Source organism: Protobothrops mucrosquamatus, unplaced genomic scaffold (genome assembly GCF_001527695.2).
Source record: "Protobothrops mucrosquamatus isolate PMUCROS unplaced genomic scaffold, P.Mucros_1.0 scaffold237, whole genome shotgun sequence".
In the NCBI taxonomy this organism is placed as follows: domain Eukaryota; kingdom Metazoa; phylum Chordata; class Lepidosauria; order Squamata; family Viperidae; genus Protobothrops; species Protobothrops mucrosquamatus.
The window spans coordinates 491,013-506,899 of NW_015386587.1; the positions used below are offsets into that span (position 1 = coordinate 491,013).

Genomic DNA, 15,887 nt, shown 5'->3' on the forward strand with positions numbered 1-15,887 from the left:
GCTAAAACGAGTAGCCCAAAATGCGCAGTATTTAAAAAGAACCGAACTATAGATGCCATTCGATGATGATCGAGCGAATTGACAAGGTGCCTTGAATGTTAAGTAGTTTCACAGTTAGTGCTGCAAAGTCTGTGGGTGGGATACCATCCGGCGCCTCCACTTTGCAAAATCTCTTCACAGCAACAGAGCGAGACCAATTATCATTTCCCCAGCGACGCTCCGCCGAAAGAGACCTTTTGTACATGCCGCATTTACACTACGACCCCCCCAGGGGAAGGGATGGAGAGAGGGCTGCGGTGCGTGCCTACGTGCGTGCCTGCTTCTCCTCTCGCTCGCTCTGTTCCTCTTTTCCTCACAAGTTGTACAAATCGACTTGGGAGATACCAAGGCTAGCCCTTTTAGGGGATCCCGCGCGCTTTCGGCGGCTGCTTCGCGTTCGCTTTTTCACTTTTACCCCCCACCCCCCACCCNGCGCGCGCGTGTGTGCGCTCGCTCGCTCGCGCGGTTCCGTGCGCGCCCCCGCCTAGCCTCCCGCGCAATATGTACATCGTGTAATTTTATTTTCTTTTATTTCCCTCCCTTCCTTCCTCCCTTTTGCATTCTTGCAGTTAGTACGCCCAGTTGCTTCCTGGTTAGAGCTTGCTGGATGGGGGAGGGGCGGCGCAGGCAGCAGCGGAAACTCGGCGCTTCAGATAAGAGCGCGCCCTGCACAGCCGTCGGCGACAGTCTTTTTGCACTGCAGCTGCCGGAGGTTTTAGGGCGACGAGAATGCCGCTGTGACAAGGCGAGTGGCGCGTCCCATCTCCCCCCCTTTTCTCTCCCTTCCCCCCCTTTTTCCCCCAGTGCTTGATTTGGTTCTATTTATTTATGCTTTTTTGTTTTTTTTTTGTTTTTTTTAAAAAAACAAGGTTTGGGAGGGTCATCCTTTCCCCGAATACCTCCAAAATGCCTTGGTGGACCCGTCCAAGATCTGATGGTTGCCTCTGAAAAAATGTTGAGAGGTAAGACGTCTTTCCTTGTTGTCGATCAAGACTGGCGGGGAAAGGCGGGGGGGGGGGGAGAGGGAGAGAAAGCAATGCTTTACGTTTCGGTTGGACTGCGCTTTAGATTGGAGCCGCATCTGCCGCCTTGGGCTCTCCACGTCCCGGGGCTGGGGGGCAAGCGGAGGAAACGAGAGCTTTGGAGAGCCGCCGCCGGTGGAGACTCAAGGTCCCCGCCACAGTTTTAAGGATTTCTTCTCGCTCCCCTCGCCGAGCTTAAAAAAAAAGAAAAGAAAGGCAGAAGGTCGCAGTTGCAGTTCTGCTTTCAGCCGCCGTTTCCTCTCTTGCCGCGGGTTCGCCGTGTGTGTGTGTGTGTGTGTGTGTGTGAGTGAGTGAGAGAGAGAGAGAGACAGAGTCAGCGGGTGCCCCTGCTTTGCAGGGTCGTGCAGTTTTGCAATCTGCACAAACGCGCTCACGCACACACAAACACGCACACGCACACTCGCGCCCAAAGGCTGAGGCTAAGCAGGTGTACGAAAAGGCCCCCTTCCCTCGCTGACCTTTGTTTGGGGCTTATATTACTCCTGAACTTGGCGTTGTTGCTGCGTGTCCCTTATTTTAGACCAACGCCGCTCTACTTGGCTGTCGGAGTAGGACACTTGACTTTGACAGGCCTCGCGTATCACAGCGCTCCATATTGCAGCCACCCCTCCGAGTCTCAAGCGTTACCTCCCCTGACAAAAATTAGAAGCACGATTCCTCCCTATTTTTTTTTCCCTTGTTGGGGGAAAAATAAGAAATATTTAAAGTGTGCTGTAAAGCGGGAGCCCACTGTTTTTTTGTGTTTTTTTTTTGAAAAGCTGACACATTGCCTACCGCATTTAGATTAACATGTGACATGTTTAGTTGTACTTCCTTATATGGAGAGCACTATAATTTGGCATCCAGAGGGATTTGCCCAGGTTCACAAGTTCTGGAGAGCCCTAGATTATATGCAAGTGTTATGAATTTGCTTGTATTTTGATTGAGTAAGGCGCAGATAATTGTGTGGCTTTTACGAAAAATGCACTTAATGTGTGAAAAAAAAAACCCCCCGGTGAAAACGTGGTGATTTAGGTTTTTTTCTGGGAATGTTAAATGTGGTGCAGTGTATGGTAGCGTCTGCAAAGTAGATAACTGACACAATTAAGGTTAAAAAAAAAGCCAGCTCACTTGCTGTTTACCCAGAGCTTCTGAATTCTCAAGTGAGTTGTCAACAGGCATTTGGTTTTAGTTAACATGAACAAAACTCCAAGGGAAAAAAGTTAGAGGGGTTCCCCTCCCCTTTGAATGCATATGTTTAGGTAGAGTATTCCATTTGGATTGTATACAAACATATAAGGATAATTTGCAAATGTTTGTGACTCTATAGAAACAAAAAGTCTTATACTGACAGTTTATATGTGTAAATATCTTTAATTATAGGGATGAATATATATTTGATAAATAAACATGTTATAATATATATTGAATGGCTGTACTGCCTGGACATATGCTTCCAAATATATAACGGTGTCAGCCAGATGGGCAAAGAAGAGTTGTCAGAATTTTCAAAATCCAGAGAACCCTTTGAGACACAGAAAAGTTAAGTGGCTAAGAATATGGAATATGTATTAAGAGAGAACAAGGCAAAAGTGAATATAATTAGTTAATGGTTGCTATGTAAAAGGTCCGATTTGGATTGTACAGGTGTCAAGGGATGGATTGTTTAAAGAGTTTTCAATGGCCTGGAAAGGAGTTTGTTGCAAAATGTAGCATTGACCACCATGACTAAAGAGGATTAGAGAAAAGCTCTTGAGGGAGACTTAGCAAAGGTAGACAGAGGCTGCAGCTTCCAAAACGTGAAGTATGCTTGCTACTGCTGTGTAGGATATTTTAAAAATAATGGAAAGTCATTTGCAAGTCTGATTTTGAAGCAGTATAAAGTAGCAAACCCGTGGCAATCTATTTGTAAGTCTAATTGAATTCAGTGGGTTCTTTTTGTAGAGACACGTAATATATGGTAAATAGTATTTATTTTTGTTATATTGTTATATATTATTTTGGTAACAATTCTTGCACTTTTATAATAAATAATTTATTAGACCTGGCCAATATTCGGTAGATCTATAGGAGAAAGGCAAAATGTTTAAATTTAGATAGCAAAAAGATAGACGTCTTTCAGTTATTAAGATAGGTCAAAAGTGACAGAGCAAGAATCTGGGGGAAAGGAAGAAAAGATGAATGATAGGTATATTAATTATCAGCAGACAATAAAGTAGTTAATTATCCAGTAGAATATATGCTGATTGCTTTGTTGCACCAATCAAATATTAAGTGCTTCCAGAGAAATATCAAATTAAAAACCTAGTTTTTTATGAAACAAATCTAATAAGGTAACTTTGGCCTAGTCTAGACATCACACTCTGCAATTGCTAAATCATTGCTAAGAGTGAGTCTGCCTTCTTTTTCTTTTCTTGTTCTTCTTTCCTCTGAGCTTGTATATTTTCTTTTGTTTTCTGGCTGTTGGCTCCAATTGTGATTTATATATATCATACTATAATGAGATCTGGTTTGGAATAATTATATTCACTAACCATTATTTATTGATAAACCAGAATTTGAAATTGGGTTTTGGATTTAAAACAAGAGAAATAAGAAACTTTTTGTAGTTGTAACTAGTGTACATTAGTTTAAGCTTTGCAGAAAGGTGTCTTGACTGCTTTGTCCAAAAAGTGTTTGTGTGTGTGTGTGTGTGTGCTCGTGGGGGGGAGGAGAAGCTGTATTTGTACCAATTAAGGTTGAGTGTTACACTGTAACATTTGATCCTGAACATTGCTTCTTGGTATACAGTAGGAAGAAAAGTAATTAAAATTGACAAAATTTGGAGTGCTATGTACTCCAAATACAAAGCAGATTGTATTTAGCCCTTGCAAAAATCAAATGATACAGGATATGGAGAGATATATTCCTAGGATCCATGGCTAATTTATGCAGAAAAGAGGCCTGACATTGTATATATGTTTGACCTGTGCAATATCTTGACTTTTCTAGTTGAGCATATTGAGTTATATATGTTAGCCTTGGAAGCTTCTTTAGAACTATTGAACATCTTAATTACTTAGAAAAAGATTGATATAAAGAAGGAGGTTGGGAAAGCTCAACTTCGTGATGTATTATAAATGTGGCAAACCACCATTATTACCTTAAAACATTTTTTTAATGTAGCAGCTGTTTAAGCATTCATAGCTAACCAGTTCCTTCTTGAATTGTTAAAGGTATAAAGTATAGGGCTGCCATGCAAAACTACTTTTCTAAGTTTGAGATCTTGAATATCTTGTATCTTGAGCAGATTGTTTGAAAAGGAATTCAGAAAGCTGATATATAATCTTAAAGAGGCCATTTGTTGGTATTTACTTTTCACCACAACAAATTATTATGTGATAAGACCATCTTCTTTGGATCAATATCTTTAATATCAGTGATATTGCCTTTGGCTACCTAATTTGTATCATCAACCTAGCATCCTGTGACTCACAACTAGAGAAGTAACAGGATCTCTATATTTGGCCTACCTATTGAGTGCTGAATTTTTTATACATGTTGGAAAAGTATTTCTTGACTTTTATTTATGATCAGAATTCAGAATTCACTTTCATAAATTCTAAACCATGGTTCATGTCTTTTATGATATTGGGATGTTTGTTTTCATTTAAACCAGGCATGTCAAACTCGCGACATCATGTGACGTCGCACAACGTATCGGGCTGGTTTTGTCATTGCCGGCAATGGGGTGGGCGCGGCTTCCACGTGACGCGTCCGGCCCGTGGGCTGGCAGTTTGACACCCCTGATTTAAACATACCTTATAATAAAGTAGTTTTGAAAGATCCCATTTTCCCACTGTTTGCTGTTAAATGAAAGTGTATTTGTGTGTGTGCGTGCGCGTGCGCATGCTGGTTAGTATTTTTAACATACAAGTGTTAAACATGCCTTGTTAAAAACATAGTTGGATATATTTTTTAAAAAATCCTATTGTACAATTTAGCTTTGGCAATATTTTATTTATTTGTAGCATATATGGCTACTAAGTAACAAAAAATACTCAATTGCCAAAAGAAAATACTACAAAGCAAAAATTATATTGTCAGTGTATCTGATGTGTGGCTGTTGATTTCTTTATGAGCTTAGTCCTTACAATGTTTTCTTTTTCATAGGAATTTAGAAATAAATGTGAATGTCACATTTAACACAAATGTTAATGTCCACCATTAAAAGGGATTTTCATTATTTACAGATCAGCAAAATAACACTGGATTCACATAGCATAATAAGCCACAATTTAACTGGTTTATTGAATAGACCACAGTTATTTGAGTCTTCACAATTGTGAAGTCCTAAATCTAGTGGTTCTCACATGATGTAAATGAACCACATCAAGGTTTGTGTGATGTGTGAACTTGGTCATTCTGTTCTTCATTGAAAAAGAATTGATTGCAACATGCTATTTATTGAGATGGATAGAATTTCATTTGATTTGGCCTAATCTATAGAAAGTTTATTTAATAACATTTTGGATAGCATGTGAAAACCTGCCCTTCTTTGAAAGGATAGGAGAAATTGTTGCATCAGAAACACAAAGCTCTTTAACATCCCCTTATTTTGGAAGTGCTCAATGTTTCTTCAGTTCTTCAAGATAAGTTGGGAACAAATTAAAACTACTTTATGGATATACTAAATATTAGACAATTAGTATATGTGCTTTAAAGTTTTTAACTGTGCACAAAAAGTGCAAATGATCACATTACTCATTAGTTTTAGGATTTAGTAAACATCTTCTGAAATAGCATTAATTAATAACAGCCTGACTGAAAAGCAACTATTTTGGGTTGCTGAGAAATGTCATAGATTATGGATTGAAATTTGAGATTCCCAGAAGAGATGGACTATTGTACAGAAAACACTGCAAAGAGTTTTAAATAAAGAAAGCTGCACCACTTCCTTCTTGGGACTAAGAATTAGCAGGCATTCCCTAGGCTGCAAGTACAAACATACCTTTGGCTGTCTGTTTTATGTACAACCTTTAGTTGCAAATTTTAAGAGAGAGGTAATGGACAGTGCAGAAGATGGGGAAGCCCAGTAATTTGCAGGATGGCCCTTAACACCTCCTGATGTTCACAACTCTATGTTAGTGCCAGTTAGATGTGCTATTTAGTTGTCAATTATTGTCATTCTGAAAATAAGTAGGGAGAAACACACACGAGAATAGTAACAGATGTAAGCTTTAAAATATTTGCCATTAAAATGTTTATTATTGCTAGAGATGCAGTACTATGCCTTACTCTTAATGTATTTGCTACTGAAGATTAAAATATGACCTTTACGGTAAAGAAAAGAATTATGTAACATTTTAAAGGTAAGCAGTTTACAAGATGAGCTTTTGTACAGTACTTTGGTCTATTTTCTAGAGAACTATCAATTGTTCTCTATGGTGTATTATTTGTGTTACTGGATATTGTCTGTTAAAACTGCCATATTTTCACAGAGAATATTGATAAATATTTAAGCTGTTGCAGTCACATTTCCCAAAGCATAATTCTGTCCCTATTTTTCCTGGGTTTGTTCTTTAACTGATATTCAGGAACTAGTTTTTGCCTTCCATTTTCCTTCCATTTAAGTTAAAACAATTAGTTTCTTAAAGAGTGAATAATGTGACAAAATAAATACTGTTTCCTTGCACAAGTCCTAGTGATTTGGAATCTGACTGCCCTTTAAAATGCTCAACAAGCCATTAGAATGTGCTCTATTAAAGCCTGGAACAATATTCCTCATTTATATCGCTGTATGTGGAATTGCAGAACCCATGCAAATATATCTAAATGTCACATTATAGAATAAGGAAAAAATTAGGACCCTTGTGATCATTATGTGCTGAGAAGACACTCTTGGTGTTTACATGAGATAAAATAAAGTCAAATCTTTATTATGGCCAAAGAACAGGATCATACATGAGTATTAGGTGTGAGCAGTTCTTTCTAATACAAAAAAAGTAACATTTAGAGCTGCAGTGCAATTCTTAGTGTTGCAATAATTGTCCAAATAAGACTTTTTTTTCTTATCTGGCTTTAGAGTTACCGTTGCTTATTGTACTATGTGTTCACTACAGACCTCATGGTGAATGCTTCCTAATATATTTTTAGGGTTCACACATGTATGCTGGCCATTTGTGAATGTCTGCCAACTCAGAGACATTGATAGATGTGGCACGTATGTGGATACAGATCTCAGCTATTTTATATGTCCAGAAGTGAAAGGGTAAAATTTCTTCTTTTTCATTAAAGAAAAATTCAGTTGTATATATACATATATATATAAATCAATTCTTCCCAGGAGTAACATTTAACTATTTCAAGGCTTGGGGAAATAAAATGGCAGTGATCTTGTATATATGCTCTGAAAGTGTAGGGAGGTGTAGGGAATTCAAAAACTGAGAGCTGCCATGGAGAAGGTCTGCTGTCTCATCCATGACTTTTCATTATAGGTAGTTCTTGCTCAATGACCGTTATGTTGTTTGCAACTGTTTGAAGTTATGACAGCATGGAAAAAAGTGCATTGCAGACCCCCAGAGCTGCCTTATCTATGAGAGGATGGCATATACATGTAATAAAATTAATGACTGCCACAATTATGACAATTGACTGTCATGGCCCTTTTTGCACACTCTCACACCTTCCTCTCATCTTGGTTAATTGAATTATATGGTTTTTATTGTTTTAATATTTATATCATGTTTTATTTATATAGCTTTAAGCCACCTAGAGTTGCCTCGGTGACATGGGCATTATAGAAGTGGAAATAAACCCTCCCCAGCCACAGCCAGTTAATGAATGCAGAAGAACCACAAAATCATGCATCAACTAATTCAGTGGGAACTAAGGAACAATTACTGGGACCAACGTTCGTGAATATTTACTCATTCGTGGAGAATTACAGGTTGAGTTTATTTTGCCCCTCCTACAGCCAGACTGCTTCCTGGCACCGCCCCGGAATTTCCATGGCACGAGGATGGCACTGTTCAGCTGAGTGTCATCAGTATAAAGTAGTGCTTCAAAGTTTGTAAACCTTTTTGAACTTTCAACAATTTCTGCATAAATATTGGCTTGGGGATATGACTTCAGATTAGGTTAGTAGATTAGGAGATGATCCCAATTCCACCCTGTTTTTGTATTAGTCCATGTTATCTACTCTCAGTTAATTTTAATGTTTTTATTCTTAATGCTGAAAGTTTTTAATGTTCTTATCATTGTTATATTGTGTTTTTATATTGTAAGCCTTCCAGAGTTGCTTGACAATGAGATGAGTGGCACATTAAATAAATAAAACCTAAAACATGATCCATTTTCTACACAAGTCTTAAAACCAAAGAGTATCCAAATAAGCAAATGAGATGTTATTATACTTGTTCATATTTATTGAGGAAAATACATCTGTGCTACATTAGAAAGATACTCTTTTATCTTATTAAAACACATTTTCTGAATTGTGAGTAAAGATATTTTGTGTTTAGAATTTCAGGCTTCATGTGCCAGAAGATAAATATACTTAAAGTATTGTTTGTTTAGCTTATTTGGAATAACAAAGTGATTAGTCACATGACAAGCATAAATCTGACAAAGTAATATCAACATTGGGACTGTACTCCCATAATTTTTTTCCTGAAAGATAAATAAAATATTATAAACATATCCTGACTGTCTTCAGTAATCCTTGTTGAGCTGACCTTAAAAAGGTTTGATGAGGATGTCATGCATTTTTGAATACACTCTGCATTAATTTTGACTAGAAAAAAAGTAGATAAAATTATATATGCATTTATATAAAGCACGTGGCTCAATCTTCAATCTATTTCTACAAAGAATTAGTTTTCATTTATTCAAAGGAAAATAATATGTAATTTCAATGGTGTTGACATAACTGAGAAATTTGTGTGTGACACTGAATAGTGTTTTAAAGGTGCAAACATGTTTTATATCAAATGATAAAACTAAATTAAATTCTGAAGCCTTCAGAGAAGTTGTATTGTTACTTGTTATTTGTTAATAATTAGATGCCAGCAATTTTTTTCATAGGAGCTATCATTCAGTATAAACTACAGGTAACATAAATGGTCATATATGTGATTTCATTGCAAATGAGATTTTCATGTAAGCTACAGAGAAATCATACATCAAACAGATTATTTTCTTCATTTGTGACTGTGGACTTCAGAAAGACAAGAATGCACATCACTGGGTCTGCCCTTAATGCTGTAGTTTTCTGTCTTCAACATTATTGCAGTTATTATGACAATTATACACATGCACAAAAGCTTCCATGTTTGCTGCTTGTTAAATGGTCTAGAATGCAGGATAACGATTACACACAGATGTTATCACTAACCCAAGACATTGATACAGTATTGATCACTGGAAAAGTCACGTGGAAATAATTTAAAATCACTTTCAACCATATGTTAGCTGGAAAATATAGCATTTATATACACAACAAATTCAATTACCATAGCCAGAAGAGGCAGACAGAGCTTGGAACATTTGTATCATCCAAAACTCAGTGCTATGAACAGCCATGTTCAATTCTCTAAAAGTGTTTCAATCCATCAATAAATTGTGTCCACCCAACTCGCAAACAAAAAATAAATAAATACAAAAACAAAACAAAACCTAGACTCTAGATACTTTACTATATAATAGTAGTTGTATAATAATACAAAGAATAGATAAGAATATTAATATAGGAACTTACAGATTTTATATCACTAGCTCCAGAATCAATCCCAAAGGACTTCTGGGGTACGTCTCCATAAGTGTGTGTCTGCATCCTTGCCTTAGGTGATAAGCTATTCCATAGGAGGGGAGCCTTTGTTGAGAACATCTGCTTTTGGGCCTTCTCGTGTCATATGTCCTGCTAAGTGAGAACCCTCAGCATGTATTCTTTATTCAGGTCAGAGGGACAATTCATTAGAGAAAGGTGGTATTTTAGGTAAGAATGCACAAAATCTTGAACATGAAATCAGTGGACCCACCCAAGTACTATAATTGTTATGTGGGGTTTCAAATTATTTTTTTTATGGGGAAGATTGTCTAGGATATGTGATTGTATCTTGCACTTGGTATTTGCTGACCTCTGCTTTAATAGCAAGTCTCATGTCTCTTGTTTGCTTTTATGAACTGCATATCTGGGCTTATGGCTTGGCTTTTGAAATAGGCAGTCCCAGATCAAGAACAAGATCCATTCCTGAACCTATAATGTTTAAATTCCCTAAGTTTAATTTGTATTTAATTAGAACAGTGTTATTTAGTGTCAGTTAACCAAATGCTTTTCTTAGTATATAGTATTTATTTTACCTTCGTATGTATGTATATAAAATATTTAACAAATGCCTTTAAATGCACAACATCTGAAACATAGTAATACAGTAAATAAACCACTCTGCTTGGAATTGCTTATAATCTTAAGACACTACCAAAATAATTCCTAGGTCCTTGGTTAGGATTTGAATTATTAAATTTCCACCAATGCTAAACGGTGAATCTTAAGATTACCTATATATAATAATAATGGAAGGACTTTATTGATGGATTAAAATCGCCAAATTCAATCAAACATCTGGCTGACTGTGAATAACCATAATAATAATATCCATTAAAAAGTCTGGATAAATAGACATTGCAATACATGGAGAGAACATAACAGAAACAAAAGAATTGGAGAAAATCACAAAATATAAAGACCTGCAAATGAAAGTATGATTGTGGCAAAAGAAAGCGAAAAACAGGTTCCTTGGGCGTAATTCCAAAACATCTGAGCACTGGCTGAAGATCATCAGCACTGACAAATTGTCAGTCAATTGCAAAAGGCAGCTTTACTCAGAACAGCTTACATCTTGTGATGATACTTTTAACATTAAACAACATCTGCCTATCCCAGGTCCATGTAGACATTTGTCTATCCCAGAATGTATAGACAAAATGCCAGATCCAGTCTAAATGTCTGGCTGACTATGCAACCTATAATTTAAATAATAATGAATCAATATAATAATAATAAGTTGGTTTAGATAGAAAAAAGAAAAAGGATTGTCATTAAAGATTAATAATAACACTCAGGAAAACATTGAACACCTTCAGCTGTTTGTCGGCAGGAGGAAAAAGAACACTGTCCACCATTTTTAGTAATGAGCAGTCAATTTGTAAATACAATATGAGTTGTTTGCAAGTCAGAAATAACTCGGGGCTGTCTGTAGTTATCAGTTCATCTTTACTTCATTGTGAAAAATAAATTATTCCCATTAATAGCAATGTTTAATGATTGCACTGTTCTTGATGATGAAAGGAAGCACTTCATCTTTGCTGTATTCCTTTTTTTTTTTTAATGTGAGCTTCAGCAAAATAAGTCCTATTGTCTTTTCTCTTGGTGTTCCTCTGATGACAGACCAAAATAGAGTAAAAGTTTTTGACAGAGGTACACATAATGTTTCTTGAAGGAAGTTGAAAAAGAACCGTTTTAATTTACAGATGACTAATTTAAAATATTACTTAAACTGACTGGTATAAAATATGATCAAACAGTTGCTAATTATATTAAGTCAGTTGAGAGGAAATTGGAAATGAGGACACTCAGCAGGGGAAAAGAAGAGACTAATGCACCATTAAAAGCTTTAGGAGACTTAGTTAAGAAAACAGTGAAGAGTCAGGTTTGTAGATGAACTAAATTGAAGGCTTTTCCACATACTTGGCTTTATGTACTTACCTGGTAAATATACTATACACTCCTCCCTTTCCCACATAGTAGAGTAAATGATCTTTAAACAGAAAATTTACTTTTATACAGGTAGTCCTCAACAATAACAATTCATTTAGTGACAGGCACTGAAAAAGTGACTTATGACCATTTTAAACACTTAACGATCATTGCAGCGTCTCCATGGTCACATGATCAAAATTCAGATACTTGGCAACTGACTCATATTTATGGCAGTTGCACAACCGTGATCACATTTTGCAACTTTCTGACAAGCAAAATCAATGGGGAAGACAGATTCACTTAACAACTATGGCAAGAAAGTTTGTAAAATGGGGCAAAAATCACTTAAAAATTGTCTCACTTAGCAACAGAAATTTTGGGCTCAGTTGTGGTTGTAAGTTGAAAACTACTTGTAGTGTAATTGTTGCCATCCTCATTATTTCTTGTTCTTTATTTAGTATAAATAATCCAGGTCATCTTAACCCAAAAAATAGCCAATGAAATCCACTTGGAGGCAAGACTTTATGATTCCATAGGGTACAAGATTAAGTGGTTGACTCGGTCCTCTCCATTTCCAAGGATAGTGATATATGGCGACACCTAACCATACCGGCTTGTAATTTGGGGAATGTTTGCTCAATACAACTGAAGAACGCCAGGTGAAGGAAGATTGCACAGAATTCTTGAGAGTAAATTTAAAACTTACCTTCTATGATCATCTGACATTTTGTTATGTTTTTACTGAATTTACAGTTTTCATATTGGGAAAAAATAACAAAATATGGCAAAAATTACTATGAATTCTGACTTCAGATATGCTTAAATGCTAACCATGTCACATATTCTAATGTCTTAAACTGCCATACAAAGTTGTACTGAAGCCAACTTGAGATTTTAAAACAGACCTACCCAAATGTTAGGCTCATGGAATTTCTAGAATTAGTTTACAGTTTCACTAAGCGACCAATCTAAAACTTACTAATGGTAACAGTGAGGCATCTATTAGAAAATTAATAGCTCAGAGTAAGTCAGTTATCTTGAACACTTCACAAATCCGACATAGGAGTGACCATAATATGTAGTGCAAACTACAACTTGTAGTCATCAGTCATTCAGCTGTGTGGATCACTAACTGCATCTAACTTACTGTTCATCTAGTATTCTAAATTTGAAAATGTGTGAATGGGTGGGTGAAAAGCCTTTAGACTATAGCTATCTGCAAAGTATGTAGAGAAGATACTGATCTGCTTGTTGCTTAACCCTGGTTTAAAAAGAGGGTGATTTATATATACCCTCAAGAGGTTTTGATAAGTTTGGAGTAGTTGCCAGGCATTCTGCTATACAGACAGTTTACAAAATCAGGTCTGCTAACTTCTACAGTAAAACTGCATTAGATATAGTTATATCCACTTATAATTCATTTTATAAAATACCAGAAGAGATTCTTATGGTTAGGATTTTTTCTGATAAATTAATACTTTAGATCACAAATCCTTAGAAATGGATCCTTGGCAAAAAGGACAATTTATTTTTATGCTACTTTTAAGGCATCACAAAATTTGAAATTCTATTCTATATTAAATACATAAGTGGTTGAAAAATAGCCAAGCAAGGAATAGAAACACAACATTACAATTAGAAATAAGAATTTAATCAGCTTACACTAATAGAAAAAGTATAAAAAGTGTTAAATATTAGCAATTAGGAAAAGATAAAGGATCTTAAGAAGTAGGAAAAATGGGAATAGAACATTTTCTCTGCTTGGGGCAGGTTTCATTTAACAAGTTAATTTTTTCATGCTAGGTCATTTACATATTCATCCCCAAAATATAAGGTATATATTTTTTCTGCTTAGTTACTGGGGATGTTGTTGAACAGTCTGTATAAATGTATCCGTGTGTCTGTGTCTGTGTTAGGTATAAGAAAGTTTAGTAATTTAATTTGTAGATTATATTTTTATTAGGGTATTGGAGTTTCTTTAATTGTGTCCTAAGAGAAGGGAGTGTAAAATGGTATGGTCTGAAGTTGAATAGGACTTCAAGCCCAACCTTTGGACTTTGCGGATTGGTGGCAGGGAGGAGGGAGAGGAAAGGTGTGAGTGGCGGGCAAGTACACTCAGCTCCATTTGCGTGAGCCCATTGCTTGCACAAAAGGAGTTGCATGCGCTTTCACCCACTGCTTCTGTGGCCTGGGGGTATGGGACCCCTGCTCTATTTGATGAAGTTCAAGAGAAACATTTCTTTAAAATTACGTCATGAAGTAATGTAGTCTTCTGTTGGTAAGCAACAGGAGCTACAAGAATCCCTGAAATCGTAAATTTTTTTGACAAGGTGAATTATATAATCACTGCAAATTGAGAAAGATTGATGGTATTTCTGCCTAAGTTTGAAGCTTGTAAACCAGAAAACAACATAGCCAGCTAATGTCAGCCTAATATTGAATGGTGGAAGATAGGAACCCTTTCAATCAATGTATTTCACATATGTCAAATAGTATTTTATACTACAAAAACTCTTGTTGTCATGACTATTAACTGAACAAAATGGTGCATCGTAGGGCAATAATTTTTAAACATGGGAACCTCAAATGGGCTAATTTATAGAATGTATCCAAAATGCAGACCCCCATGGCCCCAAGGGAATGAAATTTGAAAACGTTGTGGCTGCTGTGCTCCTACTGTGTTTTCCCAAAAATAAGACCCGGCCTTTTTTTTTTTTGCCTCCAAAAGAGGCACCAGGTCTTATTTTCGAGGGGTGTTTTTTCAGCTGGCCCACTTCTTCTGCAGCCGAAAGAGCAGCTTCATTCTGCAGCTGAGAATGGAGCTCCGGCCTGCATTTTGCACTCAGAGGCTTATCCGGAAGGCCTCTGAAGCTGAGAACCGAGCTACAGATTGAATCCATAGCTCGGTTCTCGGCTGCAGAGGCCTTACAGAAAAGCCTCTGTTTGTGAAATGTAGGCCGGGGGCCGCCGCAGAAGAAGTGGGCCGGCAAGGAGAGACAGGTGTCGATTCATGGGAGGCCTGATAAGTGGGTGTGTGGCGCCCCCCACCCTAGCTTGATTTTTAGGCATGCGCCTTACCCCAAAACTAGGGCTTATTTTGGGGGTAGGGCTTATATGAGGCTCACCCCCCAAAATCAATCTAGGGCTAATTTTGGGGGTAGGGCTTGCTTTCGGGGAAATACGGTAGGCTGCTACTGAAGTCATGTGATCTTCACTTTCAACATTCTGTGACAGTTTCCCAGACAGTCTTGCAATCACTTTCTCCCTTCCCCACCCAGCAGCAATAACTTACCTGTCTGCTGGGGTGGAAGGAAAGGGGAAAGAAGGAGGGGTGGAAGGAAAGGGGAAAGAAGGAAGAAGGAACCATCATGCTTTCTCAACCCTTGCCACTCCCCCTCCATATTCCAGCAACTTGTGCTGTCCCTCTGCGTGCCTTCCCCAAACCACAAGATATCTCTGGTGCACACCACCCATCTTTCCTGACCTATGCTGTTCACCTACGCACCCTCCTGAAACTGTGTGGCAACTCTGGTGCATAGCCATATACTCTTCTCAACCCACATGGCACCTCTCACACACCTTCACATATCATTTCTGACTTGCACTCCATCCATTGGTTTCTTTTCTCCTCACCTGGCAGCAGTCACTTACTTGCCTATTGGCCTTGGACTTGCAATTTCCTGTTGGTTTTTCTCCCTGTAACATACCCACAAGAAAAATAAATGGGCTAGCTGCCAGGAAGTTGACAGAAGGAGAGAAAGAAGATGGATGGATGGATGGATGGGTGGGTGGATGAAAAGAGGGAGAGAAGGATAGGAAGGAAGGAAATGACACAATAACAGACGGATGTTGAGACTTTAGAAAAGGTGCAGAGAAGAGCAACAAAGATGATTAGAGGGCTGGAGGCTAAAACGTGACAACAGAATAAAGCAAATAAATTCAATTGAAAATTTGTTCCCACTACTTTTTTGCCTACCTATGATCATTCTGTTTCAATATTTAGATAAAGAAATATCTCTGAAATAATGACCCAATGGGCCACTGGATGTCTAGTATTAAATTAAAACTGATTAAGGACATTCAAAAGG

General features: G+C 37.4%; 1 long non-coding RNA gene across 1 annotated transcript in view; it reads left to right on the forward strand.

Annotated features, from left to right (window-relative positions):
- Positions 1-517: 517 nt before the first annotated feature.
- LOC107286027 overlaps positions 518-15,887 on the forward strand; it is a 30,622-nt gene continuing 15,252 nt past the window's right edge. The window contains exons 1-2 of the long non-coding RNA XR_001548844.1: positions 518-551; positions 909-1,001. This is a non-coding gene — a long non-coding RNA (uncharacterized LOC107286027). The remainder of the gene's footprint in view (positions 552-908; positions 1,002-15,887) is intronic.